Source organism: Hemicordylus capensis, chromosome 1, assembly GCF_027244095.1.
Source record: "Hemicordylus capensis ecotype Gifberg chromosome 1, rHemCap1.1.pri, whole genome shotgun sequence".
In the NCBI taxonomy this organism is placed as follows: domain Eukaryota; kingdom Metazoa; phylum Chordata; class Lepidosauria; order Squamata; family Cordylidae; genus Hemicordylus; species Hemicordylus capensis.
In genome coordinates, this window is record NC_069657.1 from 283,195,284 (window position 1) to 283,212,855 (window position 17,572).

A 17,572-nucleotide genomic window follows, 5' to 3' on the forward strand; every position below is an offset into this window, starting at 1 on the left:
CACCTTCCTTTGTTGGTCCCTCCAAATTAGTCTGCCTCTTTTAAACTAAAAAAAGTCTTGCTCAGCATGCCTGTTATAATAAGTGACTATGAAAAAATACCTCCACACTGCTCTAAAATGGACTATTAAACCCTCTTTGGACCATCTCAATTGCAGGCAAAATCTTAATTGCAAGTAAATGGCATGATAACTATGTAGAACTAAGGAAATGGCATGGTACCATATGCAGAAGTACTAGCTATATATATAATTCTCCTGAGTGTGCCTTTAGAATGTGCGTCCCAGCAGCCCAGCTGATTGGCTGGGCTGCGGAGGCGCCTGATTGGCTAAGGCGCACCCAGAAGAATTCACTGGCTGGGCAGATGCGAGGCGGCGGCGGGCCTGGCCTGGCCCGGCCGCGGATGCAAGGCCGTGGTGGTGGGCCCGGCCATCCAAGGCGGCGGCTGGCGGGCCCGGCCACCCAAGGCGGCAGATGGCGGGCCCAGACCGGCCGCAGATGTGAGGCGGCAGCGGCAGCAGCGGGGGCGGCCAGGCAACGCGGTGGCGGCGGCGGCGGGCCTGGCCTGGCCCGGCCGCGGATCTAAGGCGGCGGCGGCGGGTCCGGCCATCCAAGGCAGCGGCTGGCGGGCCCAGCCCGGCCGCAGATATGATGCGGCAGTGGCAGGGGCGGCCCAGCCCAGCCCGGCCCAGCAATGCGGTGGTGGCGGCGGCAGTGGGCCTGGCCTGGCCCGGCCGCGGATGCAAGGCAGTGGCGGCGGGCCCGGGCATCCAAGGCGGCGGCTGGCGGGCCCAGCCCGGCTGCAGATATGAGGCGGCGGCAGCGGCGGGGGCGGCCCGGCAACGCGGTGGTTGTGGCAGCGGCGGGCCCAGCCCAGCCCAGCCGCAGGGCGAAGAGGTTGCGGCGGGCCAGGCCGGGCCGTGGGGTGACGACGTGGAGACAGGTCCGGCCGCAGCGGCGGTACTCGGCCTGGCTGCAGCACTCAGCCCGGCAGCCTGGGCTCAGCCCAGCAGCCTGGGCTTGGCACTTGGTCTGGCCGGAGACTGGGCCAGGAGGGGGTAGGGGAGAGGTAGCCGGCCCCAAAGAGCGAACAGATGCTCTGTGCGGGGTTGGCTTATACATATGAATGACTGATTAACTGCCGTCAACTCACTGTTGACTCTTAGCGACCACATAGATAGATTCTCTCCAGGATGATCTGTCTTCAGCTTAGCCTTTAAGGTCTCTCAATAGTGCATACATTGCTGCCGTAATCGAGACCATCCACCTTGCTGCTGGTCATCCTCTTCTCTTTCCTTCAACTTTTCTCAGCACAATGGACTTCTCAAGGGAGCTGGGTCTTTGCATAATGTGTCTGAAGTATGATAGTTTGAGCCTGGTCATTTGTGCCTCGAGAGAAAATTCTGGAATGATTTGTTCTATGATCCATTTGTATGTTTTCCAGGCTGTCTATGGTATCCTCAAAAGTCTTCTCCAGCACCAAAGTTCAAAGGCATCAATGTATTTTCTATCTTGCTTCTTCAAAGTCCAGCTTTCACATCCATAGAGTGCCACAGGAAAAACCATTGTCCAAACAATTCTAATCTTTGTAAGTGTAGACACGTTACGGCATCTAAATATCCTTTCCAAGGCCTCCATTGGAACCTTCCAACCACACTCATCTTCTTCCAATCCAGCTTCTCTCAGTATAAGTTCAGCATATAAATTGAATAAAGAAGGAGAAAGTATCTGAATACCAGTTGTAATTGTAATTAATTTCAATGCATTATTCAAATTAATTATCATACACAGACAAGTGGACAAGTTCACCTTCCTGATAAAGAATTATCTTGTCAACAAGTTCATCCAGAAAAGAAAAGCACACCAAATGCCTGCACCTGAGGCCTAAATATATATCTTATCAATATATCTAGATCTATATTTGATTTCAAGCCAGACAACAGAATTTTATACAAGGAGTTACCGCATTTACCCCACAAAAGATCCTGGCTGACATAACATGCAAAGCTTCATCTGCTTTGCAGTGCTGTATTTGCACAGCTGCACAAAACCGCAGAATTGGAAATAATGCCCCTCTATTGTGCAACTGCGTCTGTGCAATTATGTGGTCTTGCACAAGAGTGCTCTTGCACAACTCACAAATGCTCTGTGTGGTATGTCAGCCCCTGAGTGGTAGGATAGACCAAGCAATAGTGAATTGCCTGAGATTACAGAGTGTGCTCCAGATCATGCCTGATTCATCCTGAGTGGTAATTAAAAACAACTGGTCTTCAGTTTCCATGTCCAACACTCTCTCAACTATCCCCACTGAGTTGTTCTCCCACTAATTACATTCACATCCCAATCTTGGGCTTGTTTACTCAGAGTCAATAAATGCAGCAGATGCACTAGAGCCTTTAGCAATTTGTATGGAATGGGTTGAGTTGGGGGATGGGATATCAGGCATTGATCTTTAGTAAAAGAACAGTGACTTGTCTCTCTTTTCATCTGTGAAATGTTGGAAGATACGACATCACAATTCATAACAGCAATCATGGTGATCACACAATTTCCACAATACAGTTACTGCTGTTGGCCACTGACTTTTTGAATTAGGCTGGTCTTTGGAAGAATGGGCAAGAAGAAAATGGAAAACATCACAAAATAGAAGGCAGGGAAACTGGAAGGAAGATCATATCTGTATCTGTGCATGATCCTCCTAAGCATGTTTACTCATGATTAATTCAATCCAAAAGCACATACTCCCTGTTAATTGTTTGTGTTGGAGGGTAGGAGAAGAGAAAACAGATGAAATGCTATGAAACAAGATAGCAAGTTATGGATGGACTGCAACTGCTGGAAAGGAAATCTCCTTGCATGTTAGGCTGCCTTCACACATAACAGGAAACTATGGGTCCAATGGACCTGCGGTTTGCCCCCACTCCCCCTGCCACACTCCTAGACAATCTGATCTGGAGTCTGGGAGACTTTGGGGCAGGGGGCACTGGTTGCACGGGCTTCCTGATTCTCATGAAGGACAGTCATGACAGCCAATCAGAGATGGAGAAAGGGAGGAGCTTCCTACCCTCAACTCTGGTTCCATGCAGCAACAGCCTTCGGATGACATGGCACCACTTTCTAACCAGAGTTTTTGCACCAAAACCGAAGGGCAACCGAGGTTTCAAATTCAGTAAAGTAAAGTTTGCCATTGAGTCAATGTCAATTCCTGGTGACCACCACAGAGCCCTGTGGTTTTTCTTTGGTAGAATACAGGAGGGGTTTACCATTGCCTCCTCCCTCACAATATGAGATGATGTCTTTCAGCATCTTCCTATATCGCTACTGCCTGATATAGATGTTTCCCATAGTCTAGGAAACATACCAGTCTTCTTTTCTTTTTCTCTTGCTCTTGTTCTGGGCCAACTACATGTGACTTAGTATTATTATAAATATTCCTTTTCAACAAGGAAATTCACAGATCAATTTTTGTAGCAAAAAGAATGAGAAGATGGTTTCCTGTCTAAACAGGATAATAGTATACAGAGAAATGTGAGAGAGACACCAGCAACAGCCTCTGATGCCATACTGGGTTGAATAACAAGAAGCTGTTGGAGTCCTAGGAAAGGGATGGGTAATCCTGCGAAGTCTTTTCAGGAGCTGCTACAAAGGGTTTTGGAGTGGTGAGGTGGAGAGAGGAGACAAAACCCCAGCTCCAAATTGAAGCAACTGCTTTGAATTGGCCCACAGCAAATGGGGAAACCCCCTAAATGCTGAATTGAATGGTGGGGCACTGAAGCACCAAAGCAGCCCCCAAAATTGAATTAGGGCTGCTTCACACAGCCCTGCTCATAACTTTGCCTATCTCTGCCAGCAGATTATAGATATGGGTTGTTTTCTTACAAAACAATTTCACTTTAGACACAGTACACAGATGAATCTAACAACTGTAACTTTCTCCCAATTTACAATTATCTAATCCCTGCTAACATTTTTTTTCACCCAAGCTTTTGACCTAGACTTAAATAGTTTTAAGGTGTTCACTTCTGCTTTACTTTGTTTTATGTTGTTATAAATCACCCAGAGGCGGGAATTTGGGGTGATGTACAAATATAATCAATCTAATTAATTAATTAATTGGGCAAAGAGGGCCGAGGCACCTTTTAAAGTGGTGATTCTATTACATTTATCAGGAGAAGAGTGGTTATCCCAGTTCAACCCCAGTGCAGTTATTTATCCAGTGGTTAGCGTCAATACCTTAAGGTCATTCTCATGACCGTTACTGGGTGGGGAGGGCGGGAAAGGAGAAAGGCAGGGTTGAACCTACCTTCACCCCAGATGTTCGGTTGTCCTCCATGTGGTGCATTGCACATTCGCCTACGTAAGCAGCACTGCTCTGAACAGAGCAGATCTCTGGAGGCTGGGGAAACAAATCCTGCCCTTCAGGTATCCCTAAATGTACCACATGAGGAGCGCAGTGCATTGAAGGATTTCCCCTCAAGCTGGGTGCTCTAGGCGCCCAACACTGTGTCTGCTTGGGCTGCATGTAGCCCGAGCACAAATGTGACCCCATGTGACCCCATACCTGGGTAAAAGGGTGGGTAAAAAACCCAGGTAGGGCTGCCCAAGCCTGGGTAGGGTTGCTTGTGTAAACAGCCTCCTTGTATTTTTCTCAGAATGTGAGCCCTTTGGAGACAGGTTCCTTTTCTGTGTAGACCAATTTGAGAAATTTTATCTTGAAATATTTGGTAATGATAGTGGCTGCCATATGAAGAAAATTACAGAAAGTAGTCCCACTGAAATTAAAAGGACAAGTTACACATCACCTAACTTGTCCTTTTAATTTCACTGTATCTACTTTGAATAATTTTCTTTATCATGTTAGCTAGTAGTAGTAGTAGTAGTAGTAGTAGTTATACTAGTTGTAGTAATAATAATAAGAAGCAAATGTAAAAAGACTCAGGAGACGCAGGCGACATTAATCACATCCTGACCACCTTGAATTCCCTGTGCCACCAACACTTCCAAAATCCACGCTGAAGCCCCAAATGGTTCATAAACACTATTAAAACACATATTTGTACAATCGGGACATATACGTATAGCCATGTTCAGTCATCTTTCTATTCATTTCTTTCCCTATGGTAAAGAAAGCAGACACTGGAAATGTAACATTATTATAATAAAATAATTATATACTACTACTACTACTATATGCTATTAAACAGAAGACTGAGAGATATGAAAGTCCATGTAATTAATCTGAAAGTTATTGATAGGCATTATTGGCAGCCCCTTTCCCTCTGCTTCAGAGTGACGGCCCACCCTGGAGGAAAGGGCAGGCAAATTACAGACTATCGTGTTCCTGCTTGATTAAAGACGTTCTGGGGCTTCCCACTAGTTACATGGCCCCTTATTTGGCGGCAAAGTTGCATTTTCATTTGTTTGGGGAAATGTACGGTTTTAAAAGAAGGTGAAAGAGAGGCCATCTCCCCCCCCCCCCGCCGCCCTCTTTATTTTCTCAGGCACAGAAAGGTCAGAAGCTGACTTCATCTGTCATGCTTAATCAGCTGATGAAAAGTCTGCAGATGCCCAAGGTTCTGGCTCCTCTATTTTCGGCATAAATCTTAATGGGAGAATCACTCGGTAATGTGTTACTTCCTGAAACGTGGAGCTGCTCTTTTGAGGAGTGTGCTGGAGGCTTCTGGTAGCGTGGGGAGTCTCCCTGGGTGCCACACTTTGGTCTAGTGAAATATGTGACAGCTTCCTGAATACTGATTTGCTTATGATAAGGCTTGGGCATTCAGCCTCCAGTGAGGGATTCTAACAAAGAGAAGAGCTGTCTGTGCTTTGACTGGAATGTGAGGCAAACAGTTTAAATGTTGTCAATTAACAGGATGCTGCTTAGCACAGGGTGGTGGGGGGGGGACGATGGTGAACTGACAGGAATTCTGTATGGGCCTCTCCTTAATTTTAAAATGCGAAAGGGGTGATGATGAAGTCGTATGAAAACAGAGGATTTCATACCACGCAATGCTCCATCTGCCTTGCAGCAGAGCATTTGCACAGTTGCGCACAAGGGATTTCGAGCAAGGCTGCCGAATTGCACCGACACAGTTGCGCAGCAATTTCTGAAGGCCATCAGAAATCATGGGCCTGTCTCGCAAACTGCATGTGCGCCATTCTGCAGTCTTGCACACGATTGGTCTTGTACAATCACGCCGTGTGCAAGACGGCACAGACTACTGTGTGGGATGTTAGCCACTATGTATAGTAGGGTCGTAAGGTCAGAAGTGATACTGTTTGAACAGTGGCTTCTCAGATACAGGCCGACTTACACCCTGAAGTGAAATGCATTTATTCAAAAAGCAGCCCCTATTGGTTTCAGTGGTTTCTAATCCTGAGGAGAAGTAATGATATTTTGATTTGGGTTTGAATGTAGCCACTTATACAATGTTTGTCACAAAACCTATGTGGATAGTGGGTTGCCACCATGCAGCAGACAACAACACAGCTATGGCAGCTCTTGCTCCTTTGCACCCCATTTCTGCAGTCTGTCCCAACTCTCGCCACAAGTAAATGTTTGTGTGAATTCCTCCTAGGGTTGCCTTCGCTGACTGAAGCTATTCCAGGAGATACTTTCCCTCAACATGACATAAAGTCATTAATTGTACACCAATCAAGCCCCAAACCTACCCATCCTGTCATGCTCTGCTTTTGTACAGAGCTGGGTTTCTTTTCACCTCCCCAATCCCGCCACCCCAAGGAAAAAGAGCTGAGCAGCTGAAAAGTCTGACATTGGCTAACATATTGCTGTATTCTATCTTGTTCTTTCACTTAGCCAGTCTCTAGGGCCTAGTTCTCACAGGGCTGTAAAACAGTGTGTGGGCTGTACCACTTCAGACTGCAAGTGGGGGCTTACATGTCTAGAAAAAAATACTCCCTGCTTGCGAAAATACCTCCAAATTCCCACCCATTAGTTCCAATTAGGCAACATTAACCAGGTATCCTGAGTATTAACCAGTAATCTCCCTTATAAAAGCATCCTTGACCTTCTGCTTTAACTGTGTTCTCCCTTTTCATATTTACTAATTCCTCACAAATGCATATTCAGAGCATACACAGACCACTCGTCCCAGACTCTCATGGAAGTAGCTATCTGCTAGTTCTCACATGCCCTCCACATCCAACTCTTTCATATGTATATAAACAACTTGGCAAGCAGCCACTGTTTCAAAATTTGATTCTGGCACCCAGGACTTTCAGCATATTAGCCCTGTGTAGAGCTGCTCTTTAAAAGGTGAATTCAGGTCCCTAGTGATTTGTGTTCACATCCCATCATGCATATCTGTGTTGTGATTTTGCCTTTACATTAGTTTAAATGGGGTCTAGTGTATGAAAGCTTTTGCCACAATGCATTGGTTAATCAGGGTTTTTATTTTGCCATGGAACCCAGCCTACTCCATAAGAGCTGTATCCACTCATTCCACACATTTCCCCCATGCTATGCTTCCCTCCACACATGACATATTTAAACCAGCCATAATCTGTCAGTTTCCCCCCACTTCCATTCTGAGCTTCTCACCTCAATGGCAATTTCCCCCACCCTATCTCCCATTAATTGCTGGCCATCACTGCCTCCACCCCTCCTCTTCCTCCTCCTCATCTCACTCCCTGCCTTTTGAAAAGCAGGGAGTGGGAAACACACACCCCTCCACCTCCTCTTTTCGCTCTCTTTCTTACCTCCTGGCTTTCAGGAAGCAGCAGAGGTGTACCTAGGTAATTTTGGAGCCTGGACCTATAGGCCTTTGGAGGCCCCCCTCTCCTGTGAATTAAGCATCATCATGCTCAGATGGGCGACCACACCATCTGGGACAGACTTGAGGATGTGGGGGCCCCCTGGGGCTGTGGAGGCTCTGGAGCAGCCCGGAAGTCCAGGGGTTGAAGCGCCTCTGGGAAGCATGACGAGCAGAAGGAGGAAGAGCAGCATGACAGCAGTGGCTGGGGCAAAGCATTACCACAGTCCCCACTGTGGGTAGGCTAGGCTAGGCAGGCTAGGCTGGGTAGGGTGGGAGAAGCCGCAAAACGGAGCAATTGCTGAAGCAGGTGGTTGAAGGCTGCCTTCTGCCTTCCCCACTATGCATTTATATTGATTGATTGATTGATTGATTGATTGATTAAGTGCCATCAAGTCGGTGTCAACTCTTACCGACCACATAGATTTATATAGCATTATCTTTTTTTTATTTCTAAGTAAGGACCTGGAAGTTGCATACACTGATTGATTAATTAAATGCCGTCAAGTCAGTGTTGACTCTTAGCGGCCACAGAGATAGATTCTCTCCAGGATGATCTGTCTTCAGCTTGGCCTTCAAGGTGGTGGTGCATTCATTGCTGTCATGATCGAGTCCATCCACCTAATGCTTACATTATGTGAGTCTAAAAGAGTTAGTCTGTGTTGACCACAACCAGTCTCGACCTGTATCCTCGAGGTAGTGATGGTGGAAGCCCTGGTGAGCCATAACTAACTAACTAACTAACTAACCAACTAACTAACTATTTATTCATTCATTTATTAAATAAAACAAACAAACAAACAAACAAATAAATACAAAGAACCGGTGCTTCTCACTAAGGCCATCCCTTAATAGCCCACTTCATAGCTTAAAGGCTTAGTGCAGCTTAGTGCATAGCCTGAGTCCTACACGACACACCATCCTCCAGCTGTGGAAGTTTGCTCAAGCACATTCCTTGATACTACAGTATACATGAGCTATGTACAATTTATTGATTTGACATTTAATGATAGGGTCTAAATGTGGAGCTCCTTCTTTTAACTCTGTAATATAATTGTTTAACTAACACTGTATTAAACTTTTATTTTTAAAATATTGTTACCAAGAATATTTGGTAACAGCCTTGAAATATAAAGTTATATATGTAGATAAATGCAATAAAACAAATGAATAATTTCCCAGTTACAAAAGAAAAAAAAAAGCTTAAACAGTTTTCTGTACTCAATAATAAATGACACTGGGGCGGGTGGGGGGTGAGAAGCCATTAAAGGATTCATTTTTCTTAATATGAAAATTTATTTATTTATTTATTATTTCTCTACGTAAACCGCTCTGAGCCATTTTTGGAACGGTGGTATAGAAATTGAATAACAACAACAACAATAATATAAAAACAGTCTTTGGACTCCTCAGGTTAGCAGTTCTTCACTTGAAAACTGCATGATGAATGATGTCCTTCTGATTAATTTGAAGGCAACAACTTCCCAAATACAATACCTTAGCATGTTGTTGTTGTTGTTGTTGTTGAAAACTCCTTGACTACAACAATATTGATAACTGAAGGGGGGGATCAATTTAGGAAAATATAAATTAGATCTTTTACAAGCAAATATGAGTTTAGACAACTTGCCTGACAATCCTACCACATGAAGTTCAGTTTAGTATTAGTCAAACCACTATTGTGGATTAAATAATGCTACACTGGACAAAAAAAGAGAGTAGAACTGATGTTACACTTCCTGAAAACCAATGCTGCATACAGAGACAATACTTCTCTTTTGTGGTTATAGCACATTATACAAGATATTTGCTATAGATAGGATAGAAGGAAATGATACTTAAGGACTTGGGTGTGGTTAGTGAAATAGAAGAGACCTGGCATGGGTATATTATTAAATAAGCATTCATTAATTATAAGTATCCAGCAAGCCATACAACAGTGGTGAAAGGTTGAATGCCAAAGCAAATGTAGCAAGAACGTATACATCTTTACTATGGCCGCATTTGCACATAATGTAGAACTGCAATTGAATAGGTCTGCGGATCCACAGACATTATGTCTGAATGTGGGGAACTGGAGTTCAGCACGGTGATGCACCAAGGATTCAGAACTGGAACTCCAACCTGAGGTCCCAGGCAGCCTACAGTACATCTGAATTTGGAACCACAGGCTGCTGTCCCTGGAACCGGAGTTGAGGGAGGAAGCTGTTCTTCAGTAAAGAAGGAAGCCTGCTCAGCCAGCTCTCCCACGTCTGCAGAGAGACTGCTCTCCTGAACATCCAAATTCAGAGGGAGAGCAGTGGGGGTAGGGTGGGGTGGGTGAGGTTACATGAGAATGCAGCCTATGATACGTTCATACCAACTTCAAATGTGGGAATTTATATATATATTAAAGGCACACAAATCAAAGTTTTGGAATAGTATGTGACAGTTTTCTCGGGGCGGGGGGTTGAGGAACCAAATGGCAGGGTAGAAATGTAATAAATCATGATAAGGTTGTATACAAGAGTGCTTGGCTGGTGCACCTATATTTAACTCTTCATACTCAACTTTGGTAGTGGTGGAGGGGACACTGTTTCTTAGCAAAACTGTCAAAGGGACAAAGGAATCTCTCTCTCACTCTCTGCAAAAGCATCTCCCCCAAATGCCATTAGATGCATCCTTCTAACTATGGAAATGGAGGATGTGCTAGTGCTCCACATTATATTCTGGTGTATTCAAGATGAAACAGATTTATGGTAAACATTTGCCATTACTTGCTATAGAAGCTCTCTGCTTAGGAAACCAATGAGAGGTCCAGGCAACCAGAACAGAACTCCTGTATTTCACTGTGAACTAGTCTTTTCAGTGTTCTCATGATAGGTAAAAGGTAAAGTGTGCCGTTGAGTCAGTGTCAACTCCTGGTGACCACAGAGCCCTGTGGTTTTCTTTGATAGAATACAGGAGGGGTTTACCATTGCTTCCTCCCACGCAGAATGATATGATGCCTTTCAGCATCTTCCTGTATCACTGCTGCCCGATATTGGTGTATCCAAGCGTATATCCTTGAATACCACCTGAAAGGTACAGAAAATGGGAAAGAGTATGAGATTTATTGATATGGAGTTATAGATATTAGGGATGGCAAACCGGTTCAAATTCAGACCAGTTCAGCTCAATGGTTCAAATTTGAACTGGACCAGCCATCAGGTTCGAGCTGCAGGTTTGAATTCAAACCGAACTGGGGGGGGGGAGTTTCGATTAGAACTGGTTCAGACTGGTTTGAAATAGTTTGAACCTCCAAAAGTGGGTGGGGTGGTAGTTGGCAAGCATGGGTAGCTACCACCCAACCCCCAAAGCAATCAGACACTTGTACGATTTTTTATGAATTTTTGAATTATTTATTATTTTTTCTCATAGGGTATAAAGGGACTTGAACCAGCCCATTATTCCCTAATGTGGAGCACCCATGGGTGCCAACTACCACCCAAACCCCAAAGCAATCAGACACTCCTACGATTTCTTATGAATTTTTGAAATATTTTAAATTATTTTTCTCATAGGTTATAATGGGACACAAACCAGCCCACTATCCCATATTGTGGAGCACCTAGGGGCACAAAAGTGTGGTGAGTGGTAGGCACCCAGAGGTTCCTACCACCCACCAAACCCCAAGGCAATCAGACACTCCTCCGATTATTGGTGAATTTTAAAAATATTTTTGAATTGCTCATAGGGAATAATGAGGATTCCAGCAAATGTATAGCTTTATGTCATGGGGTTTGAACCCAGTTCAAATTCAAGCCGAACTGGGCAAACCGGTTTTGTGCACATCCCTAATAGATACTGTGTTCCATTGAAAGCATTGGGAAATTGCCATCCAGCATATAAGACTCTCAAAGACCTTCTACGGCAGGAGTTCTCAAATGTGTCCCCCCAGATGTTGCTGGATTACAACTCCCATCATCTCCAGCAGCAATGGCCAAAGGCCCCAGCATCTGGGGACCCAACTTTGAGAACCCCTATTGTATTGGGAAAGTATGCTTAAAAGGATCAACAGCAGAGAAGCTCTAGAAGATACGATGATGCGGAAGGTTTATGGCTGTACTGGGAAAACATCATGGACTGAGTGTCAGTTAGCCTGGTTATGTAAATGTCTTCTTGCAGACATGATCAAGTGTGCAATATTAATCTGTTGTTTCATGCTGAGTTTTCACCTTCATTTTGACCTGATACGGTGACAAGGTGACCAAGTTTGCAGTGAAGATACTCTCTGAATGAACCCCTAATTGGTAAGATCAATGTGTTGCAGAACACTCCCTAAATCTGCAGAATGTGCTACAGAAATCAGCTTTTGGGGGGCTCAGAAGAAGTGCTCCTCATGCCACAATGACAGGGAGAAATCACTTTGCTGTAACATTACTTCTTAAAAACAAAGGTGAAAATAATGCCTTATACATGCCATTATTTCATGTCATTACCGGAATGAACCTTCCGATGTCATTCAGGTAATAACATTTACCATAGTGGTAACTATTAATATGTGGGATGTAAAAGTGCCATGAATGAGGACTGGTTGTCATTAGGGGTGTGCAATTCGGGTTTTCGGGTGATTCGGCTCGGACACGAACCGAATCACCCCTGTTCTGTTTTGTGCCCGAATCTGGGTCACCCGAATCACCCTTGATTCGGTTCGGATTTGGATTTAATCCGAATCCGAATCCGAATCGATTCGGGGGGTAAAAAGGGGCCCAGGGGCAAAATTTTGGGGTGGGGTGGTAGTGCCCAATGGGTAGAGTCTACCACCCCAATTTCAGGGGGATTGGGAAAAATCCTGATTTTTGGTGAATTTTTAAAGTTTTAGTGACTTTGGGGAAGTTCGGGGGCATAGAATGGGATCTGGGCAAAAGGAGTGGGGTGGGGTGGTAGTGCCTAATGGGTGCAGACTACCACCCCAATTTCAGGGGGATTGGGCAAAGGGCTGATTTTTGGTAAATTTCTGAAATTTTCATGTCTTTGGGGCAGATTGGGGCATATTGGGGCAGAAAGTGGGGCCTGGGGCAGAATAGTGGGGTGGGGTGGTAGTGCCTAATGGGTGGAGGCTACCACCCCAATTTCAGGGGGTTTGGACAAAGGGGTGATTTTTTGAGAATTCAGAGGTGTGAATTCTCATTCTATCATAGCAAATGAGATTTTTTTCAATTAAACAACTCTCATGACCCCACTTTCACTTTTTCACACTTTCCTTTACTATGAATAATATGAGGAAGTAATCAGTTTAGCACACTTCACCTTATGAAGACAAACCTCATAAAAATAAATCCACCAAAATTCACCCCCTGCCCAATCACTCTTAAATTGGGGATGGGTGGTAGCCTCCACCCATTAGACACTATCTACCAGCCCACCCCACTCCTTTGGGGCAGATCCACTTTCTGCCCCCAATCTGCCCCAAAGACACCCAAACTTCAAAAATTCTCAAAAAATCAGCCCTCTGCCCAATCCCCCTAAAATTGGGGTGGTAGCCTCCACCCATTAGGCACTACCACCCCACCCCACTCTTTTGGGGCAGATCCACTTTCTGCCCCCAAACTGCCCCAAAGTCACTAAAACTTGAAAAATTCTCAAAAAATCACCCCTTTGTCCAAACCCCCTGAAATTGGGGTGGTAGCCTCCACCCATTAGGCACTACCACCCCACCCCACTATTCTGCCCCAGGCCCAACCTTCTGCCCCAATCTGCCCCAAAGACATGAAAATTTCAGAAATTTACCAAAAATCAGCCCTTTGCCCAATCCCCCTGAAATTGGGGTGGTAGTCTGCACCCATTAGGCACTACCACCCCACCCCACTCCTTTTGCCCAGATCCCATTCTATGCCCCTGAACTGCCCCAAAGTCACTAAAACTTTTAAAAATCGCCAAAAATCAACTATGAACCGAATCACCCGAATTTTTCAGGTCCGAAATTCAGGTGATTCGGCTCGTGCCCGAAAAATATCGGGGGACATCGGGGGTGATTCGGTTCGGCCCCGAATCACCTGAAATTGTTCGTTTCGGGCACAGATCGTTCTGTGTCCGAAATTTTTTGCACATCCCTAGTTGTCATCCCCAGCTGGGTTCAGACACCAGTGTGGTATACAGATCTAAACAAGGCAGAAAGAGTTCTGGGATGGGGGAAGAGACCAGTACATAGGCCAGGAGTGGCAATCTAAGGACAAGATGAGGTGAAGGAGTCTCTGTTGCTACCCACAGGGATGAGGTGTTTGAGGAACCAAGCCTGAAGTAAGTTCTGTGGGACCTTAGTGGTTCCTCAGATCACATGGCCTGGCTGGGCTGATGAGCAGCAGTATCCTCTCTGGCCAACATCTGGAGGGTAGTGTAGTAAGCAAAGGAAAGGCCAACAATTCCCTCTGTCTTAAAGCTGTTCCAGTGGGGGAAGGTACTTGAGCCTAGTTAGTGGAGCCCCAGTTGGAGACCCTCATTGCCAGGGTGGCTGATATACCATGCAGTGTTAGGTGGATGGTAGTGGCCTGCCAGTGCTGCAGTGTGGGTCAGAAACACAATACTGATGCAGTTGCGTAAGACTGACTACTGAAAAACTGCAGCTGTAAGGCTACTGAGAATAATGGCTATACAACAGTGATCACACAACTTCTGGCAATTGCACAAGAGCGCTCTTGCACAACGGCATTGTTGTTATGTTGCTGACCCACATTGTTGTTATGTTGCTGACCTACCTAGCACTGTGTGGTATGCCAGCCACTGGTATGTGGTATGGAGTGGTACCACATTGCACTTGACTATGTAGAGCAGGCCTCCTCAATTTATGCCCACCAGCTGTTTTTGGATTACAATTCCCATAATCCCCGGCCACAGTGGCCAATAATCAGGGATTATGGAGTTCTAGGCCAACGTCTGCAGGAGGGCCAAAGTTGAACAGCCCTGAAGTAAAAGTCATAACAAGATTTCCATAGGTGAACCTGCAGAAGGATAATTAACGGGACTGGGGAAGCTCTTTCTTCCATAGTGGTCCATCAACCACCGCCTTACACGATTTCACTTGGGAAAAATTCAGGCTAATTGCAAAAACTGCCATTAGATGTGCTGCTGCTGCAGCTGCAAGTAGGATTCTGCGGCTTTCCTTGCTCCTGGAGATGAGTGAGCAGACTGGGCAAGCTCCCCTTCCCAGCCACTAGAGAATGATGGCCTGGATTCTCCTCTTGGTGATGGCTGACTTCAGGAGCGAGTGCCAGTTCGTCTGCTTGCAGTAGGTCATCCTGCCTTACTTCCAGCTGCTTACTGAGCCATGCTCTGTTCTCCCTAATCGCTGTTTCAGACACCAAATGAATGGGTCTGAGCATTCGCCATCATTAGGAAAAATGATGACAATTAAATGTAATTAATAAACACTCTCCCGTGACAGGACATATGCATGCTGTGTGTCTTGACTGGACCAAGCATAGAAATCGGCACACCTCATTACCCAAAAGAATTGATATTGCACAGCCCAACTTCCACTATAAATAACATACCCGAAAGGAATCTTCTATTTTCTCATGCATATATATTTCCAACAACATTTGGCTCTTTTCAGTTAGAGGATATTAGAAGGCACCTTGCTAATCACATCAGTCCAGATGGTTGGCTCTCTCCTTGCCAAGTAAGAGTACTGGGTACCCTTTTAATGTTCATTTCCATACGTTTTCTGTTAATCAAGGTCCGTGAGCTCCTGGACTGTTTCTTTCCCCCTTAGCCCCAACTCCGTCTTGGAATAAGGCCTGAAATGTGTTATGTACATCCTGAAAATTATCACTGGCAAACACTGAGGGCACTTAACACATTTTGGAATCTGCTTCTTTGTACCTATTGTAGCTTAATTGCATCTTTTTAATTGATCACGGTCTCCTTTTGATGCTGAAACCTTGTTGGGTGTAGATATGCCAGTCTTGGCTAGAGCTCCATCAGTTTGTTCCTTCTGATGTTAAAGGCAAAAATCAGTTTCTTTCCATCTGAAATCCTGAAACTTCTGGGATTAACTGGGTCCACCCCTCCCCTATTCATAAGATTACTGTTTTTCACAAAGGGAGTTGCAATGGCATTCCTAGTTTTTTTTAGACTTTGTGTGTTTGCTCTTTCTTTGTATGGTGTTCTGTCACTAGCCCTTCAGACATGATATGGTATGTGTGTTCAGATGTCTGCACACATCCTGTGTGAATGACTGGACATCACATGTGAACTGTACATGTTCACACCCGCTAACTGAGCAAAGAGGCACCTTTTAAAAGTGGTGATTATCTTTATTTAGCAGGGGGAGAGCAACTGGCCCTATCCATCCCCAACACAGCATCCCTCCAGTGGCTACTGCTGGTGTCTATCTTATTTTTCTTTTTTAGATTGTGAGCCCTTTGGGGACAGGGAGCAATTTTATTTATTTCTATCTATGTCAACTGTTTTGATTTTCTTGGTAAAATACAGGAGTGGTTTACCATTGCCTTCTTCCATGCAGCATGATCAATCAATCAATCATGTTTATTTATGGTCATAGACCAAAATTTAAAACATACATAATAATACACATGATATAGTAATAATATATACATAATATAATCAGGAACATGGACTCATCCTAATCAGCAGTTTCCCAGCATGAAATGATGTCTTTGTCGTTGTGACTGAAGTGATCATCTGCCTCCTTCACATTCCTGTATTGCTGCTGCCCAATATAGGTGCCTGCTTGCTTTAGCTGGGCAGCTGGGATGACCTTTGCGCTTTGGGTGACCCTACTGGGAATATACTTCTTGGCGTACTTCGCTCATCCCTCCCAGGAACACCCTCCTGCCAGGATGAGGCAGCATAGCAGGACTTGGGGGGTTGAAGTTGAAGGACAAAGAAGAAGAAGATGTCCAGCAGCAAGGTGGATGGGCTCGATTACAAGAGCAATGAATGCACCACTGAGAGACCTTAAAGGCCAAGTTGAAGACAGATAATCCTGGAGAGAATCTATCTATGTGGTCACTAAGAGTCGACACCAACTTGATGGCACTTAATCAATAAATCAAACTACTTTTGTAACTTTTTGTTGAAAAGCGGTATATAAATATTTGTCATATTTGTATTTGTATATGTTCAGACCTATACACTGTACACTGACAGTGCGTGCATTGAGAATAACATGAAAATAGGGTTTCTATTAAAAGAAGAAGAAGAAGAAGAAGAAGAAGAAGAAGAAGAAGAGACCTTGCCAAAAGTTTTCTGTGTAGGTTTTTCGCATAGAAATTAGGCAAGTTAAACCAAAGTGCTTTATATGCACACACACATTGTATATAAATTGTATGTGGAGAGAGAAAAAATGTTTGTATTGGGAGGGGGATTTGAACTAGACTTGGGGGTGAATATGCCCCAAAATATCATCCACACATTCTCAGGGCAAAGAATATGATGTGGGAAATTTTCCTGCTGCTTAGAATATTTGGAGGATATTTTCCAAAAAATTCTCCCTACAGTCTCACTTGCAAATGAAAGACTAACTTTTAGCCTACTAGCAAATGCAGATAAGGTTGTTTGCCCAGCAATTATTGCCCATAATCACTGTGACTTCTTGTCCTCTCGCAGACTTAATTTACAGATTCACTGTAAAATAGACTCCTGATTCAGCTGTGCCTGATTCAATAAAGATTTGCTTTTTTATTAATTTGATTCTGCAAATGCTCCTTCTCCATCATTCAGTGCCTTACAACAGCCCTGCAAGGTAGGTTAGGATGAGCGTGCATGGCTGGTGCAGTTCTCTACCCACTAAACCTCATTTCTTGCTCACTTCCATGCA

General features: G+C 44.7%; 1 long non-coding RNA gene across 1 annotated transcript in view; it reads right to left on the reverse strand.

Moving 5' to 3' along the window:
- Positions 1 to 8,967: 8,967 nt before the first annotated feature.
- The window catches only part of LOC128340552 (uncharacterized), a 39,926-nt gene continuing 31,321 nt past the window's right edge, over positions 8,968 to 17,572 (reverse strand). The window contains exon 3 of the long non-coding RNA XR_008313792.1: positions 8,968 to 10,826. This is a non-coding gene — a long non-coding RNA (uncharacterized LOC128340552). The remainder of the gene's footprint in view (positions 10,827 to 17,572) is intronic.